Source organism: Podarcis bocagei (assembly GCF_964188305.1).
Source record: "Podarcis bocagei genome assembly, chromosome: 8".
Taxonomy (NCBI): Eukaryota; Metazoa; Chordata; class Lepidosauria; order Squamata; family Lacertidae; genus Podarcis; species Podarcis bocagei.
The window spans coordinates 13,140,932-13,159,218 of NC_138133.1; the positions used below are offsets into that span (position 1 = coordinate 13,140,932).

Consider the following 18,287-nt stretch of genomic DNA (forward strand, 5'->3'; position numbering starts at 1 on the left):
TCGAATCCCCACGACGGGGTGAGCTCCCATTGCTTGGTCCCTGCTCCTGCCAACCTAGCAGTTTGAAAGCACGTCAAGTGCAAGTAGATAAATAGATACCGCTCCGGCGAGAAGGTAAACAGTGTTTCCGTGCGCTGCCCCGGTTTGCCAGAAGTGGCTTAGTCATGCTGGCCACATGACCCGGAAGCTGTACGCCAGCTCCCTCGGCCAATAAAGCAAGATGAGCACCGCAACCCCAGAGTCGGTCACGACTGGACCTAATGGTCAGGGGTCCCTTTACCTTTAGGAAACCACAGAGAGGATGGAATGGCAGACGCCCCCCCCCCCAATTGCAACATCTTGTTGCTGGGCCTCAGCTGTATATACTGCACTAATAGTGAATTCGGGCACTGAATAAGGACAATGATAGGGCTACTGTTAAACAACAGGGAGATATCAGCATTTTCAGGGGAACCCCCATGTTTCCAGAAGTAGAAAGAAACAATATTTAGGTAAAAACCACAAGGGGCAACCCCTCCAAAATAGTTCACTTACGGCTGAGTGGCCACAGAATACTAAGTTTCTGTTGGGGGTGGGAAGAGAATGGGGGTTGTAGGATGAATGGAATGAGGGAAGGTATGGCATGGGAAGAAATGGAAGGAAAACAAAGGAAAAACACCCAAAAATGAGGGGAGGGAGCTATAGAAGAGCATTGCCTGAGTCTGTTGACAGGAAGGATTGAGGCATGATGGAAACTGAAGTAAGGATGCACTGTCTTATACAGGGCAGAACCATTGTCAGATTTGACTCACTCTTCTGGCAGGAGTGAGAGAAGCAATCTAGACAAGGGTATCTTCCTTTACCATGGGAAAATAAAAGCATTTCACGCTGCAATATTTTGCTGTACGTTCCGCTTATTAAGATTAGAAAATGGCCACAGTTGGATCAAGGCACCTGCTTAAGGAATAGGCAGCTGCTCTTTAAATTAGGTTTAGTCTGCATTGGAAATAACAAATGCAATAAACAAGCATAGACATACTGGGAATTATAATGCAGAAAATAAACTGAACAATCAACACGTGCAGCATTATAAAGCCTTTTCTATTGCCAATATAAACGGAAAAATCAACACAAATACATACACACACACACACACACACACTTTTTTCCGGTGGCCATATAAGGGCAGACATTTGAACTGATCTGGGTGCAGCGTTTTTCTTCAGGAGGTTACACAAAAGAGAGAGAAAATGAATTTGCTCCTAGAATTGGCCCCTAGAGCATACGTTGTTCTCAAACGTATTTGAAAAGACAATGTGAGTATCAATTTCAAACTGATAACAGGGTTGTACAATATGAGCAATTGTACATTATGAACAACCCATATCACAAGCACTGATGCCTAATTAGTAACGATTGCCACTATCTTCAGTGCACCACCACGATTTCTTTTCAATCTGATTGATTGATTGATAGGCACCCAGTGCAATTTGTTCTGAGTCCATATTGCAACTGCTCATAAAACACGGCGCATGCCAAATGATTTTCGTATAACCTCCTGCCGCGAAGAACAGCTGAATTTGTTTATTTATTTACAGGAAATATGTAAATTACACACGCAGCTTGAGCTACAACACTGTTAAAGCCAGAAGCAAAAAGGGGTTCATCAAAACCTCACTGAAAATATCCTAATGGTGTTATATGAATGAATGAAGCCTCTGCAGCTTGAGTATTGTGTGGATTATTATTATTATTATCATTGGTACCATTGTGTTTTATTATCTTTTTTTCCATAAAATGCCTACAGAATATTATGAAGCATTCCATGAATACAAATAATAAATAAATACATTCAGTTAAAAGGTTTTGGTCACCCCATCCATTTAGCAAAGGCAAAAGAACCCAACTCACCTTGTGTTTTAAGTCTACATTATTAGCAGCAGCCTGGTCATTTCTAAGACAGAAATCTATGATGCGACTGCACTTGGATTGCTACATACAGTAGGATTATAACTTTCTGATTTTTTTTTTAAAAGATTGCCTGCATCATAAAGGGATGAGCTTTTGCTTAGAAACACTGAAAAAGGGACTAATTCTTCTCAGTTGGGAAAAAAGGCCACCCTGAAATGAAAAGTTGCAATCACCATATATGTAGCATTACTATGTGATGAAAATGACTTGTCAGAAATATCAAATCTTTACAAAACGCGCAATAAAATTGATGTGGGAACTTTATGGTGTTTGCAGCAGAAACAAACTGCAACCTTGATTTATTCTAAGCAATAAGAAGTGATGTTCAATGTACAAAGCATTGTCCAAGTATTAGAAAATGTGCAAGCTCTGTTTTTCCTGTATTATAATAAAGGTAAAGGGACCCCTGACCATTAGGTCCAGTCGTGGCCGACTCTGGGGTGGCGGCGCTCATCTCGTTTACTGGCCGAGGGAGCCGGCGTACAGCTTCCAGGTCATGTGGCCAGCATAACTAAGCCGCTTCTGGTTCACCAGAGCAGCACACAGAAACGCTGTTTACCTTCCCGCCAAAGCAGTACCTATTTATCTACTTGCACTTTGATGTGCTTTCGAACTGCTAGGTTGGCAGGAGCAGGGGCAGAGCAATGGGAGCTCACCCCGTCCGTCGCGGGGATTCGAACCACCGACCTTCTGATTGGCAAGTCCTAGGCTCTGTGGTTTAACCCACAGCACCACCCGTATCCCTGTATTATAATACATGATTATAATTATTATGTATCATACGGTTTATATACAAAAATTGATTTATTGATTTCAGGGTGAGCTTTTTTCAAAAGATTTGGAAATGACAGTTCATTCCTTCTTTTTTGGCAAAAGTTCATCTAACTAAGGTACAGGAACATGAGGTTGTTAAAAAGTGATGATAGTTATATAGTTCTGGTTGCCTCACCTTGAAATGAGAGCTGGGAAAAATTCAGAAAAGGGCAACTAAAATGATAAAGGAGCTGGAGCAACTCCCCTCATGGGAAAGGTTCCAGCATTCGGGAGTCTTTAGAGAAAAAGCACAGGAGAGGTAATGTGATTAACATTTATACAATTATTTGTGGCACAGAGATAGCAGATAGACTAGGACTCAGGGGCCTCCAGCGAATCTGAATGTTGGAAGATTGAGAACAGACAAGTACTTATTTATACAGTGCGTAGTTAAACCATGGAATTTGCTCCCCTAAGGGGTAGTGGTGGCCATTTCAAAAGAGAATTTGACAAAGTCATGGAACATAGGGCTATTGATGGCTACGTTCTAACTCCACGGTCAAAGAAAGTGTGTCTATAAATACCAGCTGCTGGTGTTGCACTTGGGTCTTGCTTTCTAGGTTCCCATAGCTACCTTGTTGACCATTGTGAGCAGGATGATGGATTAAATGGACCATTGGTCTGATCCAGCAGCCTCTTCTGTGTTGTTAACTAGCTGTTTCTTCCCATGGATAAGTGCTTTGAAGAGCCTGATGCTGTGAGATTATAGGACAGGGAGAGGGATGAGATTCTAGGGACCCTGGAAGGCTGACTACATTTGGCTCCTCCTCTCTGTGAAAAAAAAAACAATTCCTGCTTGTCATTACAGGAAATTCACCCCCGAGAAATAGTGTTTGGGTTTGCTTTCCCCCACCCCCCATCTCAGTCCTTTTGCATTTTGTTTAATTCCTTTTAGACTGGAAGCCTGAGGGCAGGGGCTGCCTTCTAATGGATGTTTCTACAGACTTTTATTTTTTACTTTTGGCTGAGTAGCATCCTTTAAATGCATAATGCAGACCTCTCTACCTATTTGTGAGGAGCAGGTGTATGTGCCAAAGGCACAAACCATGAGAAAGGAGGACTTTTTGACAATTCTCATAGTTGTACAGTGGTACCTTGGGTTAAGAACTTAATTAGTTCTGGAGGTCTGTTCTTAACCTGAAACTGTTCTTATCCTGAAGCACCACTTTAGCTAATGGGGCCTCCTGCTACAGCTGCACTGCCGCTACACGATTTCTGTTCTCATCCTGAAGCAAAGTTCTTAACCCGAGGTAATATTTCTGGGTTAGCAGAGTCTGTAACCTGAAGTGTATGTAACCTGAAGCGTATGTAACCCGAGGTACCACTGTATACTTAAAAGTGTTACTGTGGTTAATGTTCTTCAAACACGTCAGGTTTTTATGCAAGTTTATCAGTTCAAGAGCTGATCTTTCAAAGGGGTTAAACAAGAGGACAGCTGAACTTAAGGTGGGTGAGGAACCACACCTTAGAATTACCTCTTTCTATAGATCAGGCTTGTGGGACATGGGTGGTGCTGTGGTCTAAACCACAGAGCCCAGGGCTTGCTGATCGGAAGGTTGATAGTTTGAATCCCCATGACGGGGTGAGCTCCCGTGGCTCGGTCCCTGCTCCTGCCCACCTAGCAGTTCAAAAGGACGCCAAGTGCAAGTAGATAAATAGGTACGGCTCCGGCGGGAAGGTAAACGGTGTTTCCATGTGATGCTCTGGTTCGCCAGAAGCAGCTTAGTCAGGTTGGCCACATGACCCAGAAAAACTGTCTGTGGACAAACGTCGGCTCCCTCAGCCTATAGAGCGAGATGAACGCACAACCCCAGAGTTGTCAGTGACTGGACCTAACTGTTAGGGGTACCTTTATCTTTACCTTTATAGATCAGGCATCTCCAACTCTATAGAGACGGTGATTTACTCCCAGTAAGATAAAAGTGATGATATTCCAGCTGAACTATTTAAAATTTTAAACGATGATGCTGTTAAGGTGCTACACTCAATATGCCAGCAAGTTTGGAAAACTCAGCAGTGGCTGGAGGATTGGAGAAGATCAGTCTACATCCCAATCCCAAAGAAGGGCAGCGCCAAAGAATGCTCCAACTACCGCACAATTGCACTCATTTCACACGCTAGCAAGGTTATGCTTAAAAGTATACAAGGCAGGCTTAAGCAGTATGTGGACCGAGAACTCCCAGAAGTGCAAGCTGGATTTCGAAGGGGCAGAGGAACCAGAGACCAAATTGCAAACATGCACTGGATTATGGAGAAAGCTAGAGAGTTCCAGAAAGACATCTACTTCTGCTTCATTGACTATGCAAAAGCCTTTGACTGTGTCGACCACAGCAAACTATGGCAAGTTCTTAAAGAAATGGGAGTGCCTGATCACCTCATCTGTCTCCTGAGAAATCTCTATGTGGGACAAGAAGCTACAGTTAGAACTGGATATGGAACAACTGATTGGTTCAAAATTGGGAAAGGAGTACGGCAAGGCTGTATATTGTCTCCCTGGTTATTTAACTTATATGCAGAATTCATCATGCGAAAGGCTGGGCTGGATGAATCCCAAGCCGGAATTAAGAACGCCGGAAGAAATATCAAGAACCTCAGATATGCAGATGACACAACCTTGATGGCAGAAAGCGAGGAGGAATTAAAGAACCTTTTAATGGGGGTGAAAGAGGAGAGTGCAAAATATGGTCTGAAGCTCAAATGTCTGAACCTGATGCGTAAAAAAAACGAAGATCATGGCCACTGTTCCCATCACCTCCTGGCAAATAGAAGGGGAAGAAATGGAGGCAGTGAGAGATTTTACTTTCTTGGGCTCCATGATCACTGCAGATGGTGACAGCAGTCACGAAATTAAGAGACGCGTGCTCCTTGGGAGAAAGGCGATGGCAAACCTAGACAGTATCTTTAAAAGCAGAAACGTCACCTTGCCAACAAAGGTCTGTATAGTTAAAGCCATGGTTTTCCCAGTAGTGATGTATGGAAGTGAGAGCTGGACCATAAAGAAGGCTTGTCGCTGAAGAATTGATGCTTTTGAATTATGGTGCTGGAGGAGACTCTTGAGAGTCCCATGGACTGCAAGAAGATCAAAGCTATCCATTCTTCAGGAAATCAGCCCTGAGTGCTCACTGGAAGGACAGATCCTGAAGCTGAGACTCCAATACTTTGGCCACCTCATGAGAAGACAAGACTCCCTGGAAAAGATCCTGATGTTGGGCAAGATGGAGGGCACAAGGAGAAGGGGATGACAGAGGACGAGATGGTTGGACGGTGTTCTCGAAGCTACAAATATGAGTTTGACCAAACTATGGGAGGCAGTGGAAGACAGAAGTGCCTGGCGTGCTCTGGTCCATGGGATCACGAAGAGTTGGACACGACTAAACGACTAAACAACAGCAACATGATAAAACTGGCAGTGATCTACCCATTGTCATTGTCCATAGTTTTTGAGCTTTTTTAGGGGGAAGGACCAGAGTTGTTGACCTTTTTTGAATAAAATCAGTTATCCATCAGTTCACAGCCCTCACTCCTTCCCACACTCTACCACAGATGCATGAAATAAAAGCAGAGGCACTGGTGGAGGCAATAGGGCATAGCGTAGCGCCAGGGGAGGGGCACGTAAAGATCACTCGGGAGCTACTGGGCAATCTCTTTTTTAACTGCCACAATCGACCTGGAGAACCCAGGAGACCTGTTGATCACGGTCGACCAATTGGACCTTGCTGCTATAGATCATCTCTGGCTTAGACTATGTAGAATCTGTAGCTGGAAGATGATCTTGAACTGGAGAGCTGCCACCAAGAATGTCTCTTTGTGATGCCTGAACCTGATGCGTAAATGTGTTACCATTTGAATCTTCTCAGTGGGTCTCAGAAATTGTAATGTGGAGCTTCCGAAGAGCTATATTGGTCCAAGATAATTTTGGAGTAGATAGATGATAGGTAAAAGTGTGTGTGTGTGTGTGTGTGTGTTATTGTGCAAAACTAATGTTAAAATGAGTCATATTATGGTTGTTGCTATTACTGTGAATGACTGTAGCACTATTACAGTTCTCATAATTTTTAATATACCTCTTGGTAAAGTATTGAATAAATGGAATCCAATTTGATTTTTGTTTTTCTATCACTTCCCTCACTTTAATGCATTGTGTACTTTCTTAGCCAATACTATAATGCTCCATAGCTTTCTCAGCTATTTATAAACTGACAATTGATACCTAGATTTCTAGTGCTTGGTGACGATTATTATTAGGTCTGCCTCTCTCCTTTCTATTGAACCTATAGTTATCAACAGAATGAATAGCAAAGGTATAAATAGGCTATCAAGGCCCAAGATTATGGCTGTGATTACTTTGATCTCTGTAAAATAATAACAACCGTGAGCTACATCCAATTGTGCTCCTCCACAAACAGAAGGTTCTTCAGGATAAAGAGGAAGAATGTGATTTTGGCAAATTTCCCCTTTTTCTTGCAGCTCCTCCCTGTACCACCTAATTTGCTATTCTAATGGGACTTCCAACCCGTGGGAAAGGTTTTTCCACTGACAAAAACCTCTGCTGGATCAAAGAGTCCTCTGTTACTGGAGTTATTTATTCAAAAAAACTTCAATACAGTGCGGTATGTAAAACTGGAGTGCGTGGCCCAAAACCCAAGATCAACATACAGATTTGTCCAGGGGTAGGCAACCTAAGGCCCGTGGGCTGGATGCAGCCCAATTGCCTTCTCAATCCAGCCCCCGGGTGGTCCAGGAATCAGCATGCTTTTACATGAGTAAAATGTGTCCTTTTATTTAAAATGCATCTCTAGGCTATTTGTGGGGCCTGCCTGGTGTTTTTACATGAGCAGAAGGTGTGCCTTTGTTTAAAATGCATCTCTGGGTTATTTGTGGGGCATAGAAATTCGTTCATTCATCTCCCTCTCAAATATAGTCTAGCCCACCACATGGTCTGAGGGACGATGAACCGGCCCATGGCTGAAAAAGGTTGCTGACCCCTGGATTAGACCGGGCTTCCTCAACCTTGGCCCTCCAGATGTTTTGAGACTACAATTCCCATCATCCCTGACCCCTGGTCCTGCTAGCTAGGGATCATGAGAGTTGTAGGCCAAAATCATATGGAGGGCCAAGGTTGAGGAACCCTGGATTAGACTCTTAAACCATCAGAAACATGCTTAGTACCATCCCAGCTGCATTGTATCAACAAATACGACATTTACAGAGCATGCAATACAGCAGCAGCAGACTTAAGTCAGATCATCCAACTTCTTCCTCTATCTCTCCTTCAGAGGTGTACCCACCTCAAAGCCAACTGGCAAAGTCCAACTGCCAATGTGTCTGGGTTCTTTCCTTCTCCTCTTTTCTTGTATTCTGTAAAGAAGAATAGCTTCCTTGACAGGCAGCTCCTGAGGCTAATCTCCCAAGCCTGCCTGGTCACTTCTTCTAATAGGTAATGGGAAATAGTGGCTCCATGTGGCTTCCTGGTTTGTTTCCCCACTTCCATGAAGGGAGGAGCAAAGGATCTGAATGCATTTACATCAAGCTAGCACATGTAAGTCAGGATTTGATGGTGTGAATGAAGCTGTTTTTCACTTCCCAGCTTCAATGGTAAGTAGTTCCAGGAAGAAGCTACTGCCAGATTGGTTTCCTTGTGAGGAGAGCTTGTTTATTGCGTTTTTCTGCTATTTATTTACAAACATATAAGCCGAAGTAGACACAGACTGAAACAGAAAAAAACACTAATCTCTACAGCAACATTTCTTTCCCCAAGAATCCATAGCATATCCTTCCTGCTTCGCTCATAGCTCTTTCATGCCAGAATGCTACAATTTTTTGTCTCCTGCACTGCCTAACTTCCAACTGCCTCTATTTTTCATTCTCTATTCATGCAGGAGGGGGTGACCACCAGCCATCAAAAACCATCAATGCTAATTAAATGAGGTGCCTTCTGGCCATGGATGCCCATTTAAGAGACATCTTTAGCTGTTAACTATAGAAGAGAGCAAAAGCGAATCACTTCATTTAAAGAAGTAACTAGAACTGTGCTGAAAATGTCAGAAATGTATTTTTCAACCTTTCTTTGGTGGCTGGGGCTGAAATGGAACCCTCTCAAAAGATTATGAGAGGGGGTGAAATTTCTACCAACCAACCCCCCAAATCAAGGAGTCAGTTGTCACCTTATCTAACCTTATAAGATAGCCAAGGGGTTGTGTTTTGTTTTTGTTTGCTATTTTACTTGCTTTTTAAAAAACAAAACATACAACATCCTAAACATGTAAGTGACATATAGTTGAATCTCTGCTTCACTGTAAAACATCTGTTCTTCTTTACTTATTCTATTGTTTTGTTTACATTGTCATCTTATACCGTCATTCCACAGAAGACCATTTGTGATTGGTGGTTGTTAGTTCATAGAATAATAGAATCGTAGAGAGATTTTACTTTCTTTGGCTCCATGATCACAGACAGCAGTCACAAAATTAAAAGACGCCTGCTCCTTGGGAGAAAGGCGATGGCAAACTTAGACAGCATCTTAAAAAGCAGAGACATCACCTTGCCAACAAAGGTCCGTATAGTAAAAGCCATGGTATTCCCAGTAGTGATGTATGGAAGTGAGAGCTGGACCATAAAGAAGGCTGATCGCCGAAGAATGGATGCTTTTGAATTATGGTGCTGGAGGAGACTCTTGAGAGTCCCATGGACTGCAAGAAGATCAAACCTATCCATTCTTCAGGAAATCAGCCCTGAGTGCTCACTGGAAGGACAGATCCTGAAGCTGAAGCTCCAATACTTTGGCCACCTCATGAGAAGAGAAGACTCCCTGGAAAAGACCCTGATGTTGGGAAAGATGGAGGGCACAAGGAGAAGGGGACGACAGAGGATGATATGGTTGGACAGTGTTCTCGAAGCTACCAACATGAGTTTGACCAAACTGTGGTAGGCAGTGGAATACAGGAGTGCCTGGCATGCTCTGGTCCATGGGATCACGAAGAGTCGGACACGACTAAATGACTAAACAACAACAACAAGAGCTGGAAGGGATCCCAAGAGTAATCTACTCCAACCTTCTGCAATGCAGGAATCACAGTTAAAGAACTCCTGACAGATGGCTTTCCAAACTCAGTTAAAAAAAACTTGTAACGAAAGTGATTCCACCACCTTCCAAGGCAGTTTGTTCGACTGTTGAACAGCTCTTAGCATCAGAAACTTATTCCTAATGCTTAGTCAGAATCTCCTTTCTTGTAATTTGAATCCATTGATTTAGGTCCTACTGTCTGGAGCAGCAGAAAATAAGCATACCATTCAGATAGCAAGTTGTCTCCTAAATCTTCCCACTTTCTAGCTATTGTCAGGTGTGTTGCTGATAGGAATACTTTCCGTTTTATCACTTTTTTTATTAAAAAAAGGAAGCTCTGTCCTACTCTGTCCTACTGCCACTCTCTGCAGTGTCTCACCAGCCACACCTCTTGGGATAACTTCTTGACACTTTGTGCAATATCATATTGCTCCCAAAGGCATTCCAGGAAGTTGTGGCCAGCAAAAAGCAACATGAAACTCTCTCCACAATTTTCTTCCATCTGCACTTTCTGCGGAGTTGCATTAAGGTAAGCAGCAACCACCTCCTGAAAATTTCAGAGAATTTTTTTAGCCACCCTCCCACCAAAACAGCACCAAAAATGCCCCCCTGCAATTTTCTCAGAGGGATAATTTGTCATGGGAAACCGGAATGGGAAACCTAGTTCAGCAATCAGCTAAACAATACTGTATGTATTGATGAACACATACCTGTCTACTTTTGCTGTTAGGCAAAGATCAGAAGATGACCTGGATGGTACCCAGATTCTGTGTACATATCTGTAGGCACAGACCATCACCCAACTCAAAATAGTCCAGCATGAAAATCCCCAAACTCAGTTCCATGGGTGACTCTGAGTCAACTCCCTGGGATAGTTTATTGTTGTACATTGCTTCTAAATTTATTGTTGTACATTGTTTTAATTGTCTGTTTTAACCATATTTGCACATCAGTTTCTAATGTTGTGAGTGTCCTCTATTTCAGAGGCTTCTACTCTGCAGCCTCTTATAGTTGTTTTAACTGCGAGTCTTTTAGTTCTTATGCTCTTACAGTTGTTTTAACTGCATGGTTTTTATTTGTTTTTAGTTCTTATCTGTTTTAATTATCAGTTTTTATCCATCCATTATCTGTGTTTAATCTTGTATTTTATTCAGATGTTTTATCCTATGCTTGTTTCTTTGTCCTTATTTGCTCTAACAATTGTCGGTTAAAAAAATAAATCCTAACTGCTATTTTATTTATATGGGGTTGTTGTTTTTTATCCTGGTCTATGACCGTAATAAAGTTCATTCATACCTGTCTATATTACATTAGAATGCCATGTAAGGATGCAGGTGGTGCTGTGGTCTAAACCACTGAGCCTCTCGGGCTTGCCGATCAGAAGGTCAGCGGTTCAAATCTCTGTGATGGGGTGAGCTCCCATTGCTCTGTCCCAACTCCTGCCAACCTAGCAGTTTGGAAGCACGCCAGTGCAAGTAGATAGATAGGTACCACTGCAATGGGAAGGTAAACGGCATATCCATGTGCTCTGGTTTCTGTCACAGTGTTCCATTGCGCCAGAAGTGGTTTAATTATGCTGGCCACGTGACTCGGAAAGCTGTCTGTGGACAAACACTGGCTCCCTCAGCCTGAAAGCGAGATGAGCATCGCAACCCCATAGTCGCCTTTGACTGGACTTAACTGTCCAGGGGTCCTTTACCTTTTACCTTTTATCTTTTAGAATGTCATGTGTTCCAGAGTAAAAATCTGTTGGATTCTGATTCATATTTATTATCGTTTTATCTTTTAGACAACCCTATAAAATAAACAGTTCCGCATACATACTATTTTTGAGCAGGTTCACTTTGCAGCAATGTTATGGACACCTCCTACCAAGCTACCAGGCTGTTGCTTGCATCTTTGTACACAAGCATAATTTAACAACAACAACAATTTATTATTTATACCCCACCCATCTGGCTGGGTTTCCCCAGCCACTCTGGGCAACTTCCAACAAAATATTAAAATACAATAGTCTGTCAAACATTAAAAGCTTCCCTAAACAGGGCTGCCTTCAGATGTCTTCTAAAAGTCTGGTAGTTGTTTTTCTCTTTGACATCTGGTGGGAGATTCCCATTGTGGCTTCTAGCTGAAGATTCCTGCAGATTGGCTAACCAATTTTAAGGCATATCCATAGACAAGCTGTCCTCCCTCATTACATTTTTTTCCTGTTAATTTCCTTAAATTTTCATGTGCTTACAGGCATTTTGCATTCTGAGAGTCATCTCCATGATCTCCACACTATGTTTCTTCTTCATCTCCTATTTTGCTGTTTACGTTTTCCAGTTGGAATGATTCATTTTGGCTCATCAAGTTTTGAGAGATACCAAATGGGAAACAAAACAACAGAAGCGCAAATTTGTGCTAAGCTATACAGAAACTTGGAAACAGAACACCCAGAATATCACATTGTGTATGTAGCCTGTTGTGCGGAAGAGACTAATCAGGGATTTAATTCAGCCATGTTTTGGCAAGCTTAGCCCTGGAACTTGTGCTTAATGCTCAGTATTAGTTGGAATCAGACTGAACAATGTGTGCCTGTGTATGTCCACAGGGTTTTTCATTCCCTGTGAAGAGTTTATGAAAATAACGTAGAAAAATCTTTGAGGGACTTGGTATATGTGTACAGCAGAATGATGGGAAACAGGTGGTAGAATGAAGACAGAATGACAGTAGACTTCAGGGAACAACACAAGAGAAAGGATATTGTCGCCATGTTAACATATGGTATGCAGGCCTCTTTTTAAAAAACATGGAGGAGCATTTAAAAGCATCCCCGCACCCCTGCACTCTGAAGTAGTAAATTCCATTTTATCACTTTGAGATTCTACCCACCTTCATGTGTAGACCACACCTCAGACTGTACCACTTCAGAATGCAGGTGGGAACGCCACAATAAGAGACTGAAACAGCCCACACTCTGTCTTTATATAAGGCTGGATCGACAGTGATCTTCTAAATGTTACTAAATAAAACATTCTATAACACTTAATAGCCGATTTCCACTGCTGGTGGCTTGCTGCTCAGCAGTGCCCTCTGGTTCACATTTTAATAACGCATTTTTAACGTTATAAATGACAAGTGTAGACCTACCCTAAATAATCGCCCTTCTCTGATTCACTATTCAGTCAACCCAACTGTAGTCCTAGCATAGCTGCCTGATTCTTAATTATGACATTGAACATCAAATACCATATTACAAAGTAGGAATGTTTCCAGAACTTGAAAGAATATTATTACTCTTTCTTCTCAGTCTTCCTTTGAACACACAGCCAGCAACATTGAGCTCCATGCCATTGAAATCCCTATTTGTATAATGGGAAATTTACCACTGCTGCAAACAAAGCACAACTGTGAGATTAGTAACTAGCAGGATATAGTGGTCCATGTAACTCAATATTTTCCACACTGACAGACAGCAACAGTGACGCAATACTACTTATCTAATGCCAAGGGACCAAGATTACTCATCACTAAAGTCAATGCCAGGTGTAAAAATTTTGAGAATATGGAAGAGAGTTAACACGTGGAAATATTGTTTCAGAAAACAAAAAAAGGACCAGGCTTTATGCTTTGTACTTTCATGGTAGCTGCTATATTTTAAAGGACTTTGGTCCTGCTATACTAAGGAATTGCTTGGCACATAAAGAATTACCAGTAGATCACTACTTTCTCTTGTGCCAAGTCCCAGAAGACGACCATAGGTCAAGTACCTAAAACAACTTAAAATGGCAGTGAGAACATGGCGGGGGGGGGGGGGGAGAGTCTAGAAGGCAACACATGAAACCATTTCAGCTAACCAGACAGCTTTCTGTGAGCTTAAACCCAGATGAATGTAAAGCCCAAAAGTAATTTACATTTGATGCTGATGAATGTACATCTGAAGAATAATTCATACCCTACTGCTGTGTAATAAAACTACTTGAGAGTGTGGCTTTTTAAAAAAAGGTGTCACAGTAGGATGACTTGAGGGGAGGAAACACTGCTCATTTGCATATATCGGTGCAGTTTTATTGACTGACAAAATGAAAATGAACAAAACAACTGGTTGTAAGGCAAATAGTGACTATTTTGACCAGAGTTTGAGTTAAGGAAATGCCTACTGATTCTATTGTCAAACAATAACACAGTGAAATCTCCCTCTTAGACAGCAGAGTGGGTGGGGAGAGGGAGAGAGAAAGAAAGAGAGAGAGAGAGACTATAATTTGTGATAATTTTGTTTGAATTACCAACATGGTGAATTTTGATGTGGTAGCATCCAGTGCTAGATTTCTCAGCTAAATTGTCCAGTCGGCTAACTTGGTCTAAGTAATAACTTGGTTCACAGCCACATATATATCTAACGGGAAGGCAATTATGAGCTCATACTGCCACAGTAGGGGTGATAATTCCAGTGGGCAGGGATTGGGAGGGAATAGGTTCAGCCTTCTAGAAACAATTCCAAAAAAACAGAGTTTCAGACTTAAGGAGCACCAGGAACCATCGTTCCCATGGTTCCCAGTCACAACCGATGTTGCTCATCCCATGGTTCCCAGGGAAACAGAATGGGGGGGATGGGTAAGTGTTAGCAGAGTGACTGAAATAAAGCAGATGGAGTCCAGAGAGTAAATAAAATGGATAATGTTTTAGTTAGATGAATGGAACATAAACCATATATATATTGAGGGAAACCTTCTTTTCAGGCCTAGTTGAGGGCAGGGAGACATATTCAGCCACACATACGGAGGTAAAGCTCCTTCGGAAGTACTTTTCCCTCCAACTCCTCCAACTGTCAAAGGTCAGCCATCTTCTTCATTGACAGCTAACTCCTAACTGACTAGAACTTCCAGCTGATCAACGTCTGCTGTCATCCAAGCCAACAACAGAATTAAACCCTTAGGTCATGCACTGAGTAACCCCTGCTGTTGTACTTCCAACAGTAAGAAGAATGCTTCAAAATGCTTGTCTCAAAGGGATAATTAATAGGCCATGGGGGGGGGAGTGCTTAGAAAATAAAAACTTCAGGACAGGTCTACCCTTCCCCTCAGTTTCTCACTTTACTTATAGCATGGGTCTGTGGCACATTACTGAGCTCTCTCTCTCTAGACTTTGTGAAATAATCAGGGGTCCTTTTTACTCTTTAGGTCAAGGTTTCTATGCTGTGTGATTTTAAACATTTGGACTAAAAATTTTGAGGAGATTGTCCCCACCCCCAAGTTGACAGGCATTGCCATTCAAATGGCATGTATGCACCGTGTCTCATGATCAATTACGTAGGGTGGGATTGTCTGGGTCCACCAATATTTTATTCAAGTTGGCACCCTGTTTGTCTGAATGCAGCATTTATCTATTCTGTCACTTTCATTTCATGTAATTAAGCTTTCCCACATTCAGATTACAGAGCTTGTGATTCGCTGTCTATCACCATTTCTCCAAACTTGGGAGCAGAGGTGAGTGAACTTGCCTATGGGAACACAGCCACCAGTTGCTATCACAACAAAGGCCCAGTAGAGATGGGAAGTTTTATATCACTTGTCCTGTTCATCTTCTGAATCCCAGTGCACAACTAGTCCTTCTTTGGTGCCTCTCTACTGCCTAGTTGGCTCCTAGTGGTGAAGTCCTCTGGCTGCTAGGTGTATACTCCTCCACCAGCTCTTGACATTGGCAGGTCCAACACCATCTCAGTTCCTGGAAGTCTGGGCTGAAGAGAAAAAGTCTTGGGTCATGGTCCAGTTGTAGTGAGTGAGACCATGGTGGGGAAACTGCTTAGAAAAAACATAAATAAATTCCCAGACACTCTCCACTGGCAGTCCTACAAAGAGTGCATTGCAGTAGTCCAGATATGATATAACTGAGATATACATTTTGCATTATGAATACTCCTTCACCCATTTAGAAGAGAAGATGCTCACCATCGCCTGGATGACAGGAAGCCTTGCATCCGATCATCTAACGAGGGCAGTCTCCTGTAATTGCAATGCATGCAAAATGTCAAGAAGGGAAGTGCTCTTGTCACATCCCTGGAGCTGAAACCATGTTGCACTGATCGATGCTCGTGTCAGATAGTGAGACGAATGAGAAAAAATTCCTAATCACACCATTAAAATTGATGATGGATCTGATTAGTGTGATTTGGAAGATGGTAGTCTGATTTTTTTTGAAACTGAGCAATCAAAACAGCTTTTGGAAAATACTTACTAAAACATAAGCTAACATGTAAATGGTTATAGACAATTCAAGGATAGCATTTCCCTGAATATTTTATCCTTGGTGAAAGCACTGATACCAACCCTGTTGGACATGTTAATTTATTTTTCATTATATTTGTGTATTCAAATTTCCTATACATACTGCCAGATGAGGACACTATTATTATTTCCCCATGGAAGAATGTGCAGTTGTCATAATTCTTAAAGAAATTATTCTGAGCTATCCATGCATTGACTTTCAAGCTACTTTACATGGAATGAAAATTGAACACGCATACAGTAGCGTTGCGGTGTGTACCAATATGATTCCCACCCCCCAATGGTGTGAAGTTAGCATAACTTCTTATAAAATACATCTCTCAATGGACTGCCTTGATCCTGTTTCTAGCCCTTATTGTAAACATGTTCTAGAAGGGATGAGTAAATATTCTGACCTCCTAATACTTAATGTAAAGATCACACACTAATCCTCTGTTACTAGTGTGATGGGAATTGGGGTTGCTTGTGCGTAAACTGCAAACTGCTCCAAGCTAAGCCAAGCCGTGTAGCTAAAACTTTCCCCGGTTGACAGCCCTTGAAACGCGACTGTCTTAGTCACTGGCAGAATCCGTCAGTGTGCGGGACCTAAATTTGCGCCAACATAGGAGTTGTTTGACTCCAAGTCTCCTCCTAGATTCCCTGCGTGGAAGCCTTTTGCGCAGCGTGGACGTGCCAAGCGGAGGTCCTGTGCTCTCTCCGCTGATTTCACTGGAAGAGTCTCTGAGCCTCCCCTCCGCCTTGCTCTCGGCTTCCCCTTTCTCCCTGGTGTCCCCTGGATTTCTTTCCCCCGTGGGAACCCTCTCTCTCTCCTTGCTAGTTCCCTCCCCTGCATCACTGGAGCGACTTTCCTCTCCTCTTCCCTCTGATGGCAGTTCACTGACATCCAGCAAGGATTAATGATCACCTTCTATAGGAAAGATTGGGTTCTGCATAACCAAAGAATCTTACTCCAAAGGTAAACTCAAGATTTGGGAAGTATACAAGATAACCAGTAGTCATTTCTCTCTAGGGCCATGTTCATTCAACTACAAACTGGGCACGCTAAATAAAATTGCAAACAGACAGGAACTTGTAGGAAATAAAGTTACAAAGGAATAAAAATGTTAGCAACTCAGTATTTCCTGAACTCTTCTATCTAGCCTGTGTGTATTTTTCTGGTAAAAGCCTCTTGCATATTCTACTTATATATAATCATGCTGTTCACATATATTTTGTGCTCAGAAACTGCAAAGTAGACAAACAGACACTGTGGTACATGGGATCGTGTATTTGATTTGCGTGAGGACGATGGGTGAGGTGGACCACTCAGTCATGAAACTCTGGGTGGCTGTGGGAAAATCACTATATTTCTGTCTCCTTCTCAATTACCTCAGGTTGTTGTGAGGATAACATGGAAAAGGTGGGAGGAAACTGGAGAATGAGCTAAACTACAAGACAACCAATCAGTTAACAGTCATTGTCCCCTCTCAAGAGTCCACATAAGAATACTGAATACTGAAAACAAGGTACACGTGACATCCCATCTTTCATGGCATTCTTTGACCCACATGAACAGAAAACAAAGAGGAAAGTCCATGTATTAGGCCTGGCCTCCAGTTTTCCCAGCTTCCTTGGACGATAAATGTCAGTCGTAATTAAAGTTACTCAATTTCTGATAAAAGCTGATGACCTAGAAAACAAAGCCAAAGACCTAAGGCTAGCTGGGATGCCAGCAGAAATGAAACCCTTAGGATTAGCCCTTCTTCAAATCCCTCTTGTTCTGTGACAAGTTTCATTAGCTGCTGACTTAGTTTAAACTGTCTTGCATTGATAGGCACTTAATAAAGGTGCAGCCTCACAAAGCATATTTTCAATATTCACTCTCAACGTAAGTAAATGCCCTTGAGAAATCTCTTCTGGAGGAAAAGAAAGAACCATCCTGCAACCATTTTCTTGATAGCTCACTCTTTTGCATTTCAGTCCAAATCTTTAAAAAATATTTGTATATTCATTTTAGGACACACACACCCCTGGCAAAAAGGTAGAATAAAATACTTTTCATGAGTATATTCTGTTGTGTAAAATTCCCTTCTCTACACAACTAATTAACTACGCATCAATGTCAATCAACCAATTCACAATACCAAATTCACAATACCAATATTATAAATATGTCAGGAATAATGATGAAATACATGTTTGTTTCAAAATATACT

At 42.1% G+C, this 18,287-nt stretch overlaps 1 long non-coding RNA gene across 2 annotated transcripts; it reads left to right on the forward strand.

The window, feature by feature from the left end:
- Positions 1-11,643: 11,643 nt before the first annotated feature.
- Positions 11,644-15,950, forward strand: LOC308594017. 2 transcript variants are annotated; one of them, XR_014011228.1, is made up of 3 exons: positions 11,644-14,783; positions 15,239-15,294; positions 15,741-15,950. It is a non-coding gene; the product is annotated as an uncharacterized lncRNA (long non-coding RNA). The 2 variants fall into 2 exon arrangements; XR_014011229.1 differs by having other exon boundaries at positions 11,644-14,642.
- The last annotated feature ends 2,337 nt before the right edge of the window (positions 15,951-18,287 follow it).